Below are 19,489 nucleotides of genomic sequence, written 5' to 3' on the forward strand. Positions count from 1 at the left end.
CCTGGTTGAAAATGCAGTCATGATTAGTGATATCATCTTGGCTCCACCAATGGAAAGTAAATATTTGACAGCAAAATCAACACGCCTGCATAGTTTCCCCAGGATATTCAAAGGGCAATTACAACAAGTTATATATGAGGTCTGTTCAAAAAATTCTGGAACATTTGTAATTTTGCACCAATGGTGCATTGAGTGAAATCCAGTTGGCATCCCTGCACACAACTGTGCTTAATGTGTAACTGCCAGAAGTTCATTGTTGTATGTCTGTTAATTATTGTTCAGTGCTGTATTGAGCAGAATATTGTGTCGCACAGTTTGTTAATTTTGAGATGGCAGAGTTAGAGGAGCAACATATCTGTATTAAATTTTGCATAAAACTCAAGAAAACCTTTACAGAGACACATCAAATGACACAGAAAGCCTACAGTGATGAGTGTTTAAGCCATACTCAGTGTTACGAATGGTTCACATGGTTTAAAAATAGCCAGATGGAAGTTAAAAATGACCCTTGTTCAGGACACCCTTCGACTTCTACTGATGACACTCGAGTCAGGAATATCAATGAAATTGTGCTTGCCAGTCAAAGATTGACTGTCCAAGAAATTGCAGAAGAATGTAACATTTCAGTTGGTTCATGTCATGAAAACCTGATACAGCATCTTGGAATGCATTGTGTTGCCACCAAATTTGTCCCACAGCTCATGAGCCAAGACCAGGAAGATGTTCACCTCACAATCTGTGAAGAGCTTTTGGATCACACAATTGAGAACGAGATATTCTGCAAGAGAATCATAACTGGTGATGAGACGTGGGTCTATGGTTATGATGCTGCGGCCAAGGTGCAATCTTCACAATGGGTTGGGAAATGTCCAAGACAAATAAAGTTTGTCAGGTCAGGTCAAATGTCAAAGCTATGCTGATAGTTTTCTTTGACTTTGAAGGATTAATTCATCATGAATTCATGATAACAGGACAAACTGTTAATCAATGGTAATATCAGAACGTGTTCTGACGCCTGCGAGAAAATGTGAGAAGGAAATGGCCTGAAATGTGGTGAGACAATTCATGGCACTTGCACCATGATAATACACCTGCACATTCATCCCGTGCTCTTCAGATCTGGCCCCTGTGCCCCTTTTTTTCCAAAGTTGAAAACCCTGTTGGAAGGATGAAGATTTCCAAATATAGACAAGATAAAAGAAAATTTGCAGATGGTGCTTCATGCAATCCAGCAAGGGGCATAGCAAGGCTGCTTCCAGAAGTGGAATGGTGTTGAGAGCAGCGTATCAATTGTGGGGGAGAGTATTTCAAAGGATATCTTGCACAATAATAAAAGGTAAGCATAGAAAAATTTTGTGGACAAAGGTCTGGAATTTTTTGAACAGATCTCATACAATGAACAGTTAACAAATAGAACATTGTCTCAACTAGGGTTCTGACTGCAAACACCAACAGTTACTGCCTGATTGGACATTGTGGCTAACAGAACTCCCACCTCAGGTACAAGTCCCCATGATTAGCAATGAATGGGAACCTCTGGACCAGAAACTCAAATTAATGGATAGTATCTTCATAGTTACACAAAACACACAATGTATCAATTTAGCTGACAACAATGCAGCCAGCAGTATCAGCCTTCCCATGCACTACTCCCTGTGCTTGCCGAACTGGCCTGACCACATCCGACTGCTGCTGACCAGAACATCACAACCTCTGCCTGGCTCAGTGACACTCATGCAGCTGGGACAACAAAACAAACTACTGGCAAGTGCACTCCACTGAGCACCACCCTGCACTACTGCTGGTATTGCATACAGTTCGGCAGCTCAACCCATAACTGTTGCCTGCCCTGCAAACACCTCAAAAGATTTGTTCGGCTTGCAATAGGTGGATTGAACCATGATTATCACGCAAGTCACCTTGTTTCAAGTGTCAATAGTTTACGTGCCCCCTTAATGTGAAATAACAGCAGGCTCTATATTTTGCATCAACTCGGATAGTCTCAGATATTAGTGGGGCACCTCTGACTCCAACCACCACAGCCTGCAACAAAGCAGCCATGCAGCTTCACACATCATACAGGTATACAGTCACTGTTTATGTCTCTGAAACACGCACCTTAGAACTGTGGTTTGGAATGACACCTACAAGGAACTTCCAAATTGCAGAGGTTAGTGAACGCATCCTCAAAGCCCATTTCCTCTGCTATTATGGGCTGCTGCTGGATATATCCAGTGGAGCTCTAATCCAACGGCCAAGTAGCCTGAGGCATCATTGGTGATGCCCTTTCTCAGAAGTGACATAACATCACTGCACCTGCTTTAAATGACAAAGTACCTAAAGAGATCAACATTACCATCATCTCCTCGATTGCATCACCACAATTGATTAAATTCAACAAAATCAGTTTCATTATTTAGAAATGTCCTGCAAGAGTCTCTTCTTTTCCAAGAGGATAATTAATCACTACATTTGACAATACAAGAAATGTCTGACGAATTCACCACAAAATGACACCATCTCTAAAATCTGCAACCAACTCCTGCTGCTGATGACGACTGCACCAAACAGACACAACACGGCCACAGCACACCCCCACCTGCCTCGCAGGAAGCACCACATACTATGCAACCTTTGCATACTTACAAGGTCAGTAATGTGTTACTTGCACAAGTGCACCCCACCCCACACATCCAACTCACACCTGCAGCCACCCACTGACCTTTCACTGACCTTTCACAAGTTCCTTTCACTCAATGTGCCATCACAAGCAGTGCTGTGCCCTGGACCCTTACCACACTAGTGCCCCTGGTTCAATACAGAGCATGCCAACTTCTGGCCAAAAAACTCCATGTAGCAAAAGCAATGGTCAATGAACTACTTAAAGCAGTGATAGTTAAAACTCCCAGACAGCCAGTGGGATTCACCCATCAAACTAGCAGTGAAGAAAGATGGCACTTTACACTTATGTGTTGACTGCAGAATCATTAAAGCATGCATTATCATCAATAGCTACCCAGTACTCAGCATACAAGACTTTACTCACTATCTTGTGGGTGCATCTGTATTCAGTGCTCTGAACTGTATACAACTTATCATCAAATGCCAATGCACCCAGAAGATGTTCAAAAGAAAGTAATCATTACACTGTTCGGTCTGTTTGAATACCTTTTCTGCCATACGGCCTCAGCAACACGGCCCAGACATGGAAACGGTTTTTAGACAGGATCCTATTCAAGCTGCCCTTCTGCTACGCGTACTTGTATGACATCCTCATCTTCTTACAAGAAAGCAACACACATGAGGTTCACCTCAAACAAGTTTCAATCTTCTCTCTGTAAATGATGCCATTATTAAGAATGAAAAAATCAAACTATGACAACCCAAAGTTACCTTCATAGGTCACATAGTTAATGCTGCAGGCTTCCCTCCAACATCACAACGAACAGAACTCATGCATCTATAAGCCCCTCCCCAAGACTACCAAGAATTATGCTGTTTCCTGGGGAGACAAATTTCTACCAGCGACACCTACCACATGAAGCTAGTATACAAGCCTCGTGAAAAGGTAAAAACACCAACGGCAAATGGAAACTGCAGGGGGCTACTGGTATGCAGACAGCTTTCAAAAAACTAAAAGACTGCCTCAGCCACACAACAACCTTGGCCCAACTGCTCCCTCATGCACAGTTATCAGTATCGATGAATGTCAGCAAATTTTTAGTCAGTGCAGTCCTCCTGCAAGAGGTGGCAGGCATCCAAAAACCACCCAGATTCACTGTCTCACAAAGCAAATGGATAGTTTATGATCATGAACTCCTTGTGGTCTATGAGGCAATTTTCCAGTTTAATGACATTGACTATGAAGTCGAAGGCAGACTTATAAATTATCTTCACAGACTGCCAACAACTAGCGGACACAATCCAAAGGACTTATGTCTGAGATGTCTCTGACATCTTGATTACATTGCACAATTCTTGATGAACATATGTCACCTAAAGGGTGCAGACAACTTTATGCTGATTACTTATCACACAACAATGCTGTCTCCACATGTATCGATTATGATGCATTTGCAAAAGCACAACAGCAAGATAAACAAATTCAAGACCTGCTCAGTGCCACAACCCTAAACCCCAAGATCACAAATCACCTCCTACCAGGTACAACAAGACAGACCCTGTGTGACATCACACGAAATCGAACTCATTCCATAATGCCACAGAAATTTTGGAAATTCATTTTTGGTGAAATGGGCAGTTTAGCACATCCTGTCATCCAACCAATGACAAAACTTGTTACTGACCATTTTGTGTGGCCACATGTCAAAAGAGACTGCAGAGAATGGACACATTCAAGTATACCTTGTCAGAGAAGAAAAGTAGGATGACATGCACAACCACGCTCAGACAATTTACCATACCGAAAGGGTGGTTTCAACATGTCCACATCAACTTTGTGGGATCCTTTCTCAAATCTGAGGGTTATCAGTATATGCTATCAATCATTGACTATGTCACATGATTGGTAGAAGGTGTTCCTCTACACACTTGCTGGTAGAGTCAACAGCCAGAGTTTTCATCAATAGTTGGATTGTTTGTTACAGATGCCCTGTGTCCATTACACTGATCAGGCCTGATAATTTGAATCCCCTCTATTTTGTGCTCTACACACTCTCTGTGGCACCCCTGTTAGGCTGCTCTAGTGTGCAGTGGAGGTTACTGGAGATAACCATTGCTGTAGGTTCTTCTACGCATATGCCCTGCACACAAGAAGGAACTCAGCACAACCCTTGCCAAACTCTTATTCAGCAAATCACTTGCCCTTTCCACTGATTTTGTACCATTGGCAGACACCACTGAACTTCTTGCACTTATCATTAAGGTTAAAGATCATATTGCTCACTTGAAAATTATGCCACCACAACTCCACTGCACCCGTAAGTTTCTTGTCTATAAAATGTTTGCAGATTGCACCCACACATGCTCCAGGATGATACAATATGGCCCACTTTGCAGCCTCCATATACAGGCCTGCCTGCACAAGGTGCTAAAACGCAACACATGTCTTCAACATATTTCTCAATGGCAGACTCACCACAGTATCAGTAAACCACTTAAAACTAGTGTGGGCACTTCAGGATCATCCATCCACTGCCGATACATCAGCTCCTGCCAATCTCAATGGCACTGCAACTGCATACACCGTGCCCATCACTGACTTCATGGTAAAGCCTGACACCAATGATTTCCAACCTGATGACCTGAGTGTGAAATTAATGGACAGCTTTATCATCATCAAAGGCAAACATACTGAACATGACACTGATAACAAGTTCATCAGCCACCACTTCACTTTTTCTTATATACTGCCTAATGAAAACAACACAGGAGCTGCTCATCATGGCTATCTTCCAACAGATTCTCACCATTACCATCCCTGAGACATCACTACCCACTATGGCAACAATGATGGAAAATGAGGACAACATACCACAACCCAACCTCGATGCAACACCTCTGCTGCCACATGCCCCACAACAATCCTGTTACGACTGTGTACTGCACCAATCTGCATACCTACAGGATTACAATCTGGCAATCTGTGCACAGTGCGAGGAGCACCCCATCATCTTCCTGCCCCCCCTCCCTCCCCCCTCACTCCTGTTCAGTACTTTGCGCCAGGGGGTGGGAGCATCTCTGTGGGAACCCCATGCCACATAACATAGCTAACAGGTGACTTTACAGCGAATGATCTTTGACCCAGCAGTGTGCTCATACAGTGCATTCTATGCTTTAAAGAAGAATAGTCATATTTCTATTTCTGTGTAATATTCATGCAATAAAGAGTTGTTATCATACTATATAGTGTTGTATCTTGGTCATACTGCTCCCACTCCAAACTGAACTACAAACCAACTAAATATCTCATCAATTGAAGCATCAAAGAAGGTTCATTTCCCAATGTACTTCAGGGGAGAATTATCAGATCTACACGTAAAAAAAGAATTAAAGGAGGAAGTATCAAACTGCAGACCAGAATCACTGATTCATAATTTTAGTAAGATTTTTGAGTCATTGATGCGGGCACAATTCAGAGCCTTTCTTCACAAAAACCAATTTCCTCATAGATACATAAAACAGATTTTGAAAATATCACATCGCCACAACAGCTATCACAGAAGCACAAAGTGTGTAGCTATATAGATGAAGGAAAGAATACTGTGGAGTATTTTTAGATCTCACAAAGACCCTCAATCTGATCATCCATGGTCTTCTCTTGCAGAAACTGAGGACATGCAATATCACACACACAGGTCTCCTGAATTCCTATCTTTGTGTCAAGACACAAAGGAATTGATGACATTTAGTTGCTAGTGGGCATTGATTTGCAGCAGTGGGGAAAGTTGAAAATTTGTGCCAGGTCGGGATTCAAATCCATGTCTCCTGATCACTAGACAGATGCTCTAACCACTAAACCATCTGGACATGGTTCTATTAAACAATGACAGTTATATTTCAGTGCAAGAATCTCTTTATTGCTGTTTGTTTACTTTCTTTAGACTTTGATGCTGGTAGCACTGATGGCAAGTGAGGCAAAATGGTGTCTCCCAGTATCTCAGGCTCAGTCTTGTAGGTGAGAGTGCTGAGCATGTGCTACCATGGTAGCTGCTGCTGTGTCAGAGAAGCATTTCATTACAGCCCAGCCTTCAGTGTGGTTGACATCATAAAGAGTGGCTGTTACTATGAATATCTTAGGCTGCATCTAACCTCCCAGTGGTATGGGGTGAGCAAGACCTCCATTGATGTCTTTGATACCTGGGCAGATGTGGGAATGGAAAGATCTCCTGCATTATAGTTCCATGGAGGTGTCAGAATGCTGAGCTGCCTGGATGCTCAGGTGATGAATAGAGGTTCAAGGCCCTGTAATAGTAGTGGCAGAAGTGTCATCGGTATGGTGGTGACCAGCATGGACTGGATACCTTACTATTTCCCAGCTATTTGATAATGACTTTCTGGTTCAAGGGTGTTTAAATGCAGCTGTTCCAGGCTGACTTTTACAAAGATGCTGCATTTTTGTGTCTTGCAGAAATGTCTGGAATAGAGGCCTATGACCGAGGTCCAGCTGTTGTCGAGTGCTGGCAGGTCAACTCAAAGAAGCTTCCTGAAGGCTGTATTGCTCCCAGTGCATTGACATGTGAAAACAGCAATGCTCTGTCTTCACCTCTAAGGACTACTGTGGTTAACCCCATTACAGTAATGCGTCTGCCTTTCCTTTCTTCCATGGCTGCTTGTCTCATAATCAGCTGACAGAACATATTGGGTAACACATTTATTTTCTGAACTGTCTTGAGTATCCGTATGTACTTATTCCAATTTTATTAGTCCATCTCTTCCTTCTCCCTATCTGTGCCATTATTCTTCTCCCCATCTCTGTCCATCTCCTTCCCCCACCACCCCCTCTCTCTCCTCCTCCTCAACCCAACTATCTCAATCCATCTCCTCCTGCCCCCCTCTCTATCCATCCACTGCTTCCCCAAACTCTCTGTCTTCTCCTTTTATCTTTTTCTGTCCATCTTCCCATCCCCTTTCTATCTGTCAATCTACTCCTCCTCCTTTTTTCTTTGCATTTCTCCCTCCCCTCTCTCTGTCTATCTTCCCTTATATCTGTGTTCATCTTCACCCTCTCTTTCTGTTCATCTTTTCCTCCTCCCTTCTCTCTCTACCCACCACCCCCCACCCCTATAGGATATTGGTGATTCTTACACTACAGTATTTCTTCCCAGATACTAAGTAGCATGTGTACCAAGTTTGATTGAAATTGATCCAGGGATGTAGAAGGAGCATTTTATGCGCAGCTTTGCCTGAACACGCACATGTCACATATATTTCACATACTTCACACATATCTGTACACATATTGCACCTGTATCTTTAGCAGATTTCACCCTGCAGTTTTGTTTTCAAGCAGCTTAATGTTACAGCTTTATATTTTTTGAACTATGTGATGTACCATGATATATTTTTGCAAACACTTGCAGTGCTATATGTGGTAACTGTCTGCGAAATTTGTTGTGAATAGATCTAATAGTTAAGAAGCAATAATTTAAAATGTCAAGCATGGATGTGGCAGTTTTACTGCATGAACAGTGAAAATGTAGCAAATGATATGCATTTTTCCTTTCATCATTTTGTGGAGGTTGTCAGTGAGAAAAAGTTTCATGAAGCTTTGAAGTATGCTTAAAGTTCTTTGCAAGTCACTAAGTGCTCCATTCTCAAGCACTGGATAAATAAAGTTTGGGTATTTGCAGGTTGTTTCTACACTTTTTTTCACACCCAGCTCCACCTCCTTCAATGAGTGGGTTATTCTTATCTTCTGTTTCTTTCTAAACAATAAATGATATGTGTAACAAGTTTAAATGCCACTTGAAACATATTCTTGTTTAGCAACATGTACGGGAGTATCATACCCAGCTACTTGCCAGAAATATTGCAGCATAGGGTGATAAACTGGAGGAGACAGTTTGTTATAAATAATAGATTGCATTTTCATTATGAAAATTCTATTTCCTAATTTTGTGTCAAAGTCCCTGCAGAGAGTCCTTATAGGGTTTATTATCTTTCCAGCATATTTTTCATATTACTGGAAGAAATATACATCCAGAGGCTGTATGTATTTTGTTGTTTTTGCTGGAATGATCATGCATTCACCATCTTTCCCCACAAATGAATAATTTATTATTGTTGTGTTCTTCTGAAAACTCCAAGAATCACAAAATAGTGTACACTTTTGGTTATTTGTGACATTCTGATAAACAATATTCATGAGAAAGGATTTAAAATGGTCTTTTGATATTTATCCACTAGCGCAAGCCTTCACATGTGTATTTGATGGAATATGGTCTTCAGTAGAATTTTTAATTTTTTAGTTCTTTGGCAAAACAGGCCCCAGACAGCCAAACATTTGGTCTCCCTGTAGATCTCTGGCTGTCATGAAAGCAGCGTTGTGTCTATGGACATTCTGTATTCTTTCTTGAGATCTGCAATGAAAGCTGAAGAACACTTAAACTCTGTATGACCAATTTCTCTTGTTTTTTGCATTGCACAAAATTTTAAGTTCCAGTAAAGGCCACATTTTCCTTCATTCCTTGCTAAGTCAAATTGGGATGGAATGTGTTGTTTCCTTTCCAGTTATTTGGTTTCCTTGTTTCCTCAAAACAGATGTTTGTTATGTCTATTTTCCTTCATATAATCAAATAATACTTTCATGTTCGATGTGCTTTTTCTAGATGGATGTGTCTTCAATAATGAACTGTAGGTCGCAACTATATGTGGAGGTGTACGATAATCATCATATGTATGATCAAGATATCCTTCCAAAAACTTTGTTAAAATACTAACAAGATTGAATTTCTTTTCTGGTGGTGGTTCATAGTCATTGCAACTGTTAACTTCTCTTTGAGGAGTACTGTTTCCTCCTCTGCAACTAGCACTACGATCTAGAAGACTATTAATCACATTATCATCTACAAGTTATTTTCTCATCCACTATCCTATTCAGTATAACTTAAGTTTTTGAATAATCAGATCTGCCAAAAATATTACAAAAGTGTTACCCTCCAGTCCTTTAGCGCCTTCCATTGGGCAACACCTTCTTATGTTGAATTCCACAAAATTTAAAAATCCCAAGCATTAATGATTTCATTCTTTTTTTTCTGAATATGTATGACAGTACTGACCACATGTATACTAAACACATCAACTACATACTGAGGTAACTGGCATGTTGACCCCTTCCCCCTCCTTCAAGACTGCAAGCACCACTGTGTACAAGCTAACAGCAACACAATCACATGCTGTTGCAGGTACGATTAGAACTGCGAGGCAAGTCTGTGTACAAATATGTAAATGCAAATTCCTGTTCAAGCCAAGAGACATCCCTTGTGAGAGAAATTTTATTTTTGGAACTGCCCTCAGAGTGTGGACAAGCTATTTATTTGCTGAGTCATTTCCGCAGAACTGCTAGTTAGAAAGATGGGTGTTTCACACCCTGTTGAATAGGTAGTCATTACATATGTACCACAAACTAAGACTGAGCAAGCATGGAGAAGTAAAACTGGACATGAATTTATTGAAGGAACCATCTTCCCCCCCAATTAAGCAGTATAGGGTCTTTGCAAGAACCGGCCAGCTTATCATTTGATGAAATGTGCAAGCTTCCCTCAACCTATTACTAAGACAGAATGCATGTCACTGCACTGCTTGTAGAATTTTACTGTTGTCAGAAAAGCACAAGTCAATTTTACAAAGCCTGGGCTGCAGAATTACATGGGTTGGGCCATCATTGTAAATTTGGCACTTGTACCCATCACAAATCCTACACTGGTCACATAGTGCATATGTTATTATTTGTCTGACCCTGGATAAGAAAAAAAAAAAAAAAAAAAAAAAAAGGAAAAAAAAGCACTCCAGTGTCAGAATCTGACACTTATGGATGTGCTCAATATAGCATAGTCCTTTGAAATGTTAGACCTGAAGGCAATCAGATTGCTGCACGGAGGGAAGTATCAGAAGTTGCTCAGTTAACTCCTGTTAGGCACACTGCAAATGTTCAGGATGCTGGAGAAGCCATAGCAGCAGTACAACCTTTGACTCAGTGTCACATGGGGCAGTGTCAGTTACGGTCACACCAGCAATGGACCACATCACAACAGCGGCCGTGTGCCCCCTCTTTCCATCTTGCCCGTACTGCTGTGTGCCCTAAGCTTTGAGCTGTTTGCAACAAGTGTCAAGGTGGAGGAGGAGGAGGAGGAGGAGGAGGAGGAGGAGGAGGAGGAGGAGGAGGAGATTAGTGCTTAACGTCCTGTCAAAAATGAAGTCATTAGAGATGGAGCAGAAGGTCAGATTAGGGAAGGATGGGAAACAAATTGGCCATGCCTTTTCAAAGGAACCATCCTGGCATTTGCCTGAAGTGATTTAGGGAAATCACGAAAAACCTAAATCAAGTTTGCCAGACAAGGGTTTGAATTGTCAGCCTTCTGAATGTGAGTCCAGTGTGCTAACCACTGCGTCACCTCGCTCGGTAACAAGTGTCAAAAGAAAGGGAACATTGCATCAGTATGTAACTCCTCGTCAAATGTGGTGAACACAGTAGTAGCGATGGGCATAAACTGTATCTCTACAAAGACTGTATTTCTGAACAAATTATTTATTGACTTGCATATGTTTAATAAATTGCTACAAATGTAAGTGGGTGCAGGAGCTGCAGTGACTTCAGTAAATGCACAAACATACTTGGACTTGGGCTTCTTTCTCCTTACACTGGTTTCACAGTAGTTGGCTAACTACAATAGATACACATGTATAATGTCAGTTATTTTGAACATATCTCCTTCCTGTGTAATGTTCAAGGTATTAGTTTACAACTTCTTAATACCCAAATAGAGAAAATCAGGTACTCTTGATAGACTAATTGATATCATGAAAGCTAACATACTAATAAGTACATTAAGTTGTTATTACTATTAGGAAATGAGACACTTAAAGTAGTAAAGGAGTTTTGCTATTTTGGGAGCAAAATAACTGATGATGGTCGAAGTAGAGAGGATATAAAATGTAGACTGGCAATGGCAAGGAAACCGTTTCTGAAGAAGAGAAATTTGTTAACATCGAGTATAGATTTAAGTGTCAGGAAGTCGTTTCTGAAAGTATTTGTATGGAGTGTAGCCATGTATGGAAGTGAAACATGGACAGTAAATAGTTTGGACAACAAGAGAATAGAAGCTTTCGAAATGTGGTGCTACAGAAGAATGTTGAAGATTAGGTGGGTAGATCATGTAACTAATTAGGAGGTATTGAATAGGATTGGGGAGAAGAGAAATTTGTGGCACAACTTGACTAGAAGAAGGGATCGGTTGGTAGGACATGTCCTGAGGCATCAAGGGATCACAAATTTAGCATTGGAGGGCAGTGTGGAGAGTAAAAATCGTAGAGGGATACCAAGAGATGAATACACTAAGCAGATTCAGAAGGATGTAGGTTGCAGTAGGTACTGGGAGATGAAGGAGCTTGCACAGGATAGATTAGCATAGAGAGCTGCATCAAACCAGTCTCAGGACTGAAGACCACAACAACAACAATTGTCCAAAAGAAGATTTGCATACACTCATGCAAACAAAGCAGAGTGCTCTAGACATGTGCAGCATGCATCCATACAGTACAGTTCTCGCCAATGTAGTTTCACTGCACAATTTCCTATGATTGCAAATATGTGGATACCAATCATGCTTTCAGCATAAATCTTCTAATTTTGCATCCATTATTTATGGCATACTATTACACTTCCTCCTCCCCCCCCCCCCCCTCCCCCTCCCATGAACCATGGGCCTTGCCGTTGATGGGGAGGCTTGCGTGCCTCAGCAAGAGAGATAGCTGTACAATAGGTGCAACCACAACGGAGGGGTATCTGTTGAGAGGCCAGACAAACATGTGGTTCCTGAAGAGGGGCAGCAGCCTTTTCAGTAGTTGCAGGGGCAACAGTCTGGATGACTGACTGATCTGGCCTTGCAACACTAACCAAAACGGCCTTGCTGTGCTGGTACTGTGAAAGGCTGAAAGCAAGGGGAAACTGCAGCCATAATTTTTCCCGAGGGCATGCAGCTTTACTGTATGGTTAAATGATGATGGCATCATCTTGGGTAAAATAGTCTAGAGGTAAAATAGTCCCCCATTTGGATCTTCAAGTGGGGACTACTCAGGAGGACGTTATTATCAGGAGAAAGAAAACTGGTGTTCTCTGGATTGGAGTGTGGAATGTCAGATCCCTTAATTGGGCAGGTAGGGTGGAAAATTTAAAAAGGGAAATGGATAGGTTAAAGTTAGATACAGTGGGAATTAGTGAAGTTTGATGGCAGGATGAACAAGACTTCTAGTCAGATGAATACAGGGCTATAAATACAATATCAAATAGGGGTAATGCAGGAGTAGGTTTAATAATTAGTAAAAAAGTAGGAACGTGGGTAAGCTACTACAAACAGCATGGTGAACGCACTATTGTGGCCAAGATAAATACGAAGCCCATGCCTACCACAGTAGAACAAGTTTATATGCCAACTAGCTCCACAGATGACGAAGAGATTGATGAAATGTATGATGAGATAAAAGAAATTATTCAGGTAGTGAAGGGAGACGAAAATTTAATAGTCATGGGTGACTGGAATTCACTAGTAGGAAAAGAAAGAGAAGGAAACGTAGTAGGTGAATATGGAATGGGGTTAAGGAATGAAAGAGGAAGCCACGTGGTAGAATTCTGCACAGAGCATAACTTAATCATAGCTAACACTTGGTTCAAGAATCATAAAAGAAGATTGTATACATGGAAGAAGCCTGGAGATACTGGAAGGTGTCAGATAGATTATATAATGGTAAGACAGAGATTTAGGAACCAGGTTTTAAATTGTAAGACATTTCTAGGGGCAGATATGGACGCTGACCACAATCTATTGGTTATGAACTGTAGATTAAAACTGAAGAAACTACAAAAAGGTGGGAATTTAAGTAGATGGGACCTGGATAAATTGAAAGAACCAGAGGTTGTAGAGAGTTTCAGGCAGAGCATTAGGGTACGATTGACAAGAATGGAGGAAGGAAATACAGTAGAAGAAGAATGGGTAAGATGAAATAGTGAAAACAGCAGAGGATCAAGTAGGTAAAAAGACGAGGGCTAGTAGAAATCCTTGGGTAACAGAAGAGATATTGAATGTAATTGATGAAAGGCGAAAATACAAAAGTGCAGTAAATGAAGCAGGCAAAAAAGAAACAAACGTCTCAAAAATGAGATCGACAGGAAGTGCAAAATTGCTAAGCAGAGTTGGCTAGAGGACAAATGTAAGGATGTAGAAGCATGTATCACTAGGGGTAAGACAGATACCGCCTACAGGAACATTAAAGAGACCTTTGGAGAAAAAAGAACCACTTGTATGAATATCAAGAGCTCAGATGGAGACCCAGTTCTAAGCAGAGAAGGGAAAGCAGAAAGGTGGGAGGAGTATATAGAGGGTGTATACAAGGGCGATGTTCTTGAGGACAATATTATGGAAATGGAAGAGGAGGTAGAAGAAGATGAAATGGGAGATATGATACTGCGTGAAGAGTTTGACAGAGCACTGAAAGACCTAAGTCGAAACAAGGCCCAGGGAGTAGACAACCTTCCATTAGGACTACTGATAGCCTTGGGAGAGCCAGCCCTGGCAAAACTCTACCATCTGGTGAGCAAGTGTATGAACCAGGCGAGATCCCCTCGTACTTCAAGAAGAATATAATAATTCCAATCGCAAAGAATACAAGTGTTGAAAGGTGTGAAAATTACCAAACTATCAGTTTAATAAGCCATGGCTGCAGAATACTAACACGAATTCTTTACAGATGAATGGAAAAACTGGTAGAAGCTGACCTTGGGGCAGATCAGTATGGATTCCGTAGAAATGTTGGAACACGTGAGGCAATACTGACCCTACGACTTATCTTAGAAAATAGATTAAGGAAAAGCAAACCTACATTTGTAGCATTTGTAGATTTAGAGAAAGATTTTGACAATGTTGAGTGGAATACTCTCTTTCAAATTCTGAAGGTGGCAGGGGTAAAATACAGGGAGCGAAAGGCTATTTACAATTTGTACAGAAACCAGATGGCAGTTATAAGAGTCGAGGGGCATGAAAAGGAAGCAGTGGTTGGGAACGAAGTGAGACAGGGTTGTAGCCTATCCCCAATGTTATTAAACCTGTATATTGAGCAACCAGTAAAGGAAACAAAAGAAAAATTCATAGTAGGAGGAGGAGGAGATTAGTGTTTAACGTCCCATCGACAACGAGGTCATTAGAGACGGAGCACAAGCTTGGGTTAGGGAAGGATGGGGAAGGAAATCGGCCGTGCCCTTTCAAAGGAACCATCCCGGCATTTGCCTGAAGTGATATAGGGAAATCACGGAAAACCTAAATCAGGATGTCCGGACGCGGGATTGAACCGTCGTCCTTCCGAATGCGAGTCCAGTGTGCTAACCACTGCGCCATCTCGCTCGGTCATAGTAGGAATTAAAATCCATGAAGAAGAAATAAAAACTTTGAGGTTCGCCGATGACATTGTAATTCTGTCAGAGACAGCAAAGGACCTGGAAGAGCAGCTGAACTGAATGGACAGTGTCCTGAAAGGAGGATGTAAGATGAACATCAACAAAAGCAAAATGAGGATAATGGAATGTAGTTGAATTAAATTAAGTGATGTTGTGGGAATTAGATTAGGAAATGAGATGCTTAAAGTAGTAAATGAGTTTTGCTATTTGGGGAGCAAAATAACTGATGATGGTCGAAGTAGAGAGGATATAAAATGTAGACTGGCAATGGCAAGGAAACCGTTTCTGAAGAACAGAGACTTGTTAACATCGAGTATGGAGTAAGTGTCAGGAAGTCGTTTCTGAAAGTATTTGTATGGAGTGTAGCCATGTATGGAAGTGAAACATGGACGATAAATAGTTTGGACAAGAAGAGAATAGAAGCTTCCAAAATGTGCTGCTACAGAAGAATGCTGAAGATTAGATGGGTGGATCACATAACTAATGAGGAGGTATTGAATAGAACTGGGGAGAAGAGAAATTTGTGGCACAACTTGACTAGAAGAAGGGATCGGTTGGTGGGACATATTCTGAGGCATCAAGGGATCACCAATTTAGTATTGGAGGCTAGTGTGGAGGGTAAAAATCGTAGAGGGAGACCAAGAGATGAATACACTAAACAGATTCAGAAGGATGTAGGTTGCAGTAAGTACTGGGTGATGAAGAAGCTTGCACAGGATAGAGTAGCAAGGAGAGCTGCATCAAACCAGTCTCTGGACTGAGGACCACAACAACAAAAATTACACTTTATGTTTAAATGCTATTTGTAATACAGACTCAAGACTAATACACTCCTGGAAATTGAAATAAGAACACCGTGAATTCATTGTCCCAGGAAGGGGAAACTTTATTGACACATTCCTGGGGTCAGATACATCACATGATCACACTGACAGAACCACAGGCACATAGACACAGGCAACAGAGCATGCACAATGTCAGCACTAGTACAGTGTATATCCACCTTTCGCAGCAATGCAGGCTGCTATTCTCCCATGGAGACGATCGTAGAGATGCTGGATGTAGTCCTGTGGAACGGCTTGCCATGCCATTTCCTCCTGGCGCCTCAGTTGGACCAGCGTTCGTGCTGGACTTGCAGACCGCGTGAGACGACGCTTCATCCAGTCCCAAACATGCTCAATGGGGGACGGATCCGGAGATCTTGCTGGCCAGGGTAGTTGACTTACACCTTCTAGAGCACGTTGGGTGGCACGGGATACATGCGGACGTGCATTGTCCTGTTGGAACAGCAAGTTCCCTTGCCGGTCTAGGAATGGTAGAACGATGGGTTCAATGACGGTTTGGATGTACCGTGCACTATTCAGTGTCCCCTCGACGATCACCAGTGGTGTACGGCCAGTGTAGGAGATCGCTCCCCCCACCATGATGCTGGGTGTTGGCCCTGTGTGCCTTGGTCGTATGCAGTCCTGATTGTGGCGCTCACCTGCACGGCGCCAAACACGCATACGACCATCATTGGCACCAAGGCAGAAGCGACTCTCATCGCTGAAGACGACACGTCTCCATTCGTCCCTCCATTCACGCCTGTCGCGACACCACTGGAGGCGGGCTGCACGATGTTGGGGCGTGAGCGGAAGACGGCCTAACGGTGTGCGGGACCGTAGCCCAGCTTCATGGAGACGGTTGCGAATGGTCCTCGCCGATACCCCAGGAGCAACAGTGTCCCTAATTTGCTGGGAAGTGGCGGTGCGGTCCCCTACGGCACTGCGTAGGATCCTACGGTCTTGGCGTGCATCCGTGCGTCGCTGCGGTCCGGTCCCAGGTCGACGGGCACGTGCACCTTCCGCCGACCACTGGCGACAACATCGATGTACTGTGGAGACCTCACGCCCCACGTGTTGAGCAATTCGGCGGTACGTCCACCCGGCCTCCCGCATGCCCATTATACGCCCTCGCTCAAAGTCCGTCAACTGCACATACGGTTCACGTCCACGCTGTCGCAGCATGCTACCAGTGTTAAAGACTGCGATGGAGCTCCGTATGCCACGGCAAACTGGCTGACACTGACGGCGGCGGTGCACAAATGCTGCGCAGCTAGCGCCATTCGACGGCCAACACCGCGGGTCCTGGTGTGTCCGCTGTGCCGTGCGTGTGATCATTGCTTGTACAGCCCTCTCGCAGTGTCCGGAGCAAGTATGGTGGGTCTGACACACCGGTGTCAATGTGTTCTTTTTTCCATTTCCAGGAGTGTATAAGCCTGTTATGGCTGATGCTCTGCATCAACAGTTTTGTGTCAGTATGTAAACTCCATCAATGTGCACATATGTTTCAGTTCTCCCTCCACGGTTTTTGGTTCTTCATTAATAACTGATTTGAAATATATTTTGTGTCTCTGCCTTTAATGCTGCATTTCTTTCACATGCTTGCTACATTATATGCAACCAGTTCTGTTACACAAACTATGTTTATTTCAAGAATCTGGTTCCTTTTTACATTGAGATCATGCAGGCTTCAAGCTTGAATTTATAGCTGTTTGAAGGATTTACAGCTGCTCTCAACCATCTGCAGCAATGACTTCACCTACTAAGCATACAGTGACAAGTACTTACAGTCTCAAAGTCTGTTTACTATACTGACATCTAAAGGCCCCCAGGTTTTGAGATAATTTACCAACTACTTTTCTCATTCTATCCTCAGTGAATACGAATGCTGGCTTGCAATGTAAAATGGTTTCTGTAAAAAATGTTCTTTACACTATGGATGTGTATTACTGACAATGAACTGGTGACTCAAGAGTGAAAATTTCACTCTACAATCCAGTGTACATGGTTGTAAAACTCCTTGATGAATCAAAATAGTTTTCTCCGTTGCACTCAAACCTGGGTCCTTATTTTACACGAAACTGCTCTTCCTGAACAAGCTGTACTGGCATGACTCATGAACCACCTCCTTTGCTTCAATTCTGTGTGGCACAACAACTGATACATGCACAGGAAAAGCCAGGAAAGGAAGAAAGCCCCACACATGTTCGTGTCACACACGGGAAAACCTGGAAATGTTGGCGTAACTGTGTCTTGTAGGAGTCCCAATCTTCAGCTGATTCATTATATGCTGCAAAGGGCAATGGTTGCACTGATGGGAAAGTAACCTGCTGCAAACACACAGGTGACAATGGAGTGAGAGTGGTGGTGAGAGCCTGCTGTTGTTCTGTGAAAATTTGCTGCTGGGCAATGAGACATTTGAGTATTTTTTCCATTGAGATGTTTGTTGGTTAACTTAGCGCTGACACTAACACATGCAGAAAATGTAACCGTCACTTGTCACCACATTTGTTATAGCAAGAGCAAACACAAGTTATGGACTGTGGTACTTTATAGACCCAAAGTTAGGTTCAGTGAAGTACAGGTTGGCATGTAGCACTGAACACATTGAATGGACAACAGTAATACAGGTTACGACATAGGCCAAGCACTCATTTGTGACTGTTTAAATAATACTGTTTCTGTGGGAACTCAGCAGAGTACACCAGGGGGCCAACCAGGTGGCCTCTATAAGCAGGCCTGTGAAAAGTATGGATGCGCAATCTCTGAAATTGCACATGTCATGAGCGAAGGTTCAGAAAATATCCAAAATATTCATCAGTTTTATTTGTAACAAAGTAAGAAGTAAGTTTAAGAGGGGAGTGTGCTGATGTTTATATTTCTTGGGGTATATGATGTGCACTCTGCACCTCGCCTTTCTGAATTACTGAGGTTAGTATGATACGTACAGTTACATTTTTTGTTCAGTCTTAATTTTGTTGAAAATATATGACCTGAAGTAAACCAGTTCATGTTTTTTGACAGAAACTGGTAATTTGTTTTCTGTTGATAAATCATTTTATGCTCTCAAGAATCATTAATTGATTAAGAATATATGAAACTCACATGTAAATTCATTTTAAGCAAATCATTGGCAGATTATTCATGACTCCAGTTGTTGTGTAAGCTAGCATCAGCTCAAATTTATATACAGCTACCATTGTTTCAAGTATCTGCCTTACTGTACCATAACTGAACATCGTTCAAATGTTTATCATAACATTGAAAATTGTGCATTTCCTCTTACACAAATTTTAACACAATGCTGTAACAATTCCTTGTGTATGTACATGATGTGTTGTGATCCACAGTGAACTGAATAATTTGATTTTTCCTCTTGTTCATTTAAATTTTTCTGAATACTTGTGCTATATGTTACTGCAAGTAGAGTAACTGGGCAGAAAATTTGCAGTCCAAGTAAAATATATCCTAACAACATGCACATTCTTTGTTTACTTTTTGACAGCCAATGTATGATAATTTTTGAGACTGTAACTTTTTT

At 42.0% G+C, this 19,489-nt stretch overlaps 1 protein-coding gene across 2 annotated transcripts in view; it reads left to right on the forward strand.

Annotated features, from left to right (window-relative positions):
• LOC124799324 (neuronal acetylcholine receptor subunit beta-3-like) overlaps positions 1-19,489 on the forward strand; it is a 255,312-nt gene that overhangs the window by 147,236 nt on the left and 88,587 nt on the right. The gene's annotated exons all lie outside the window — the stretch shown is intronic.

Source organism: Schistocerca piceifrons, chromosome 5 (assembly GCF_021461385.2).
Source record: "Schistocerca piceifrons isolate TAMUIC-IGC-003096 chromosome 5, iqSchPice1.1, whole genome shotgun sequence".
In the NCBI taxonomy this organism is placed as follows: domain Eukaryota; kingdom Metazoa; phylum Arthropoda; class Insecta; order Orthoptera; family Acrididae; genus Schistocerca; species Schistocerca piceifrons.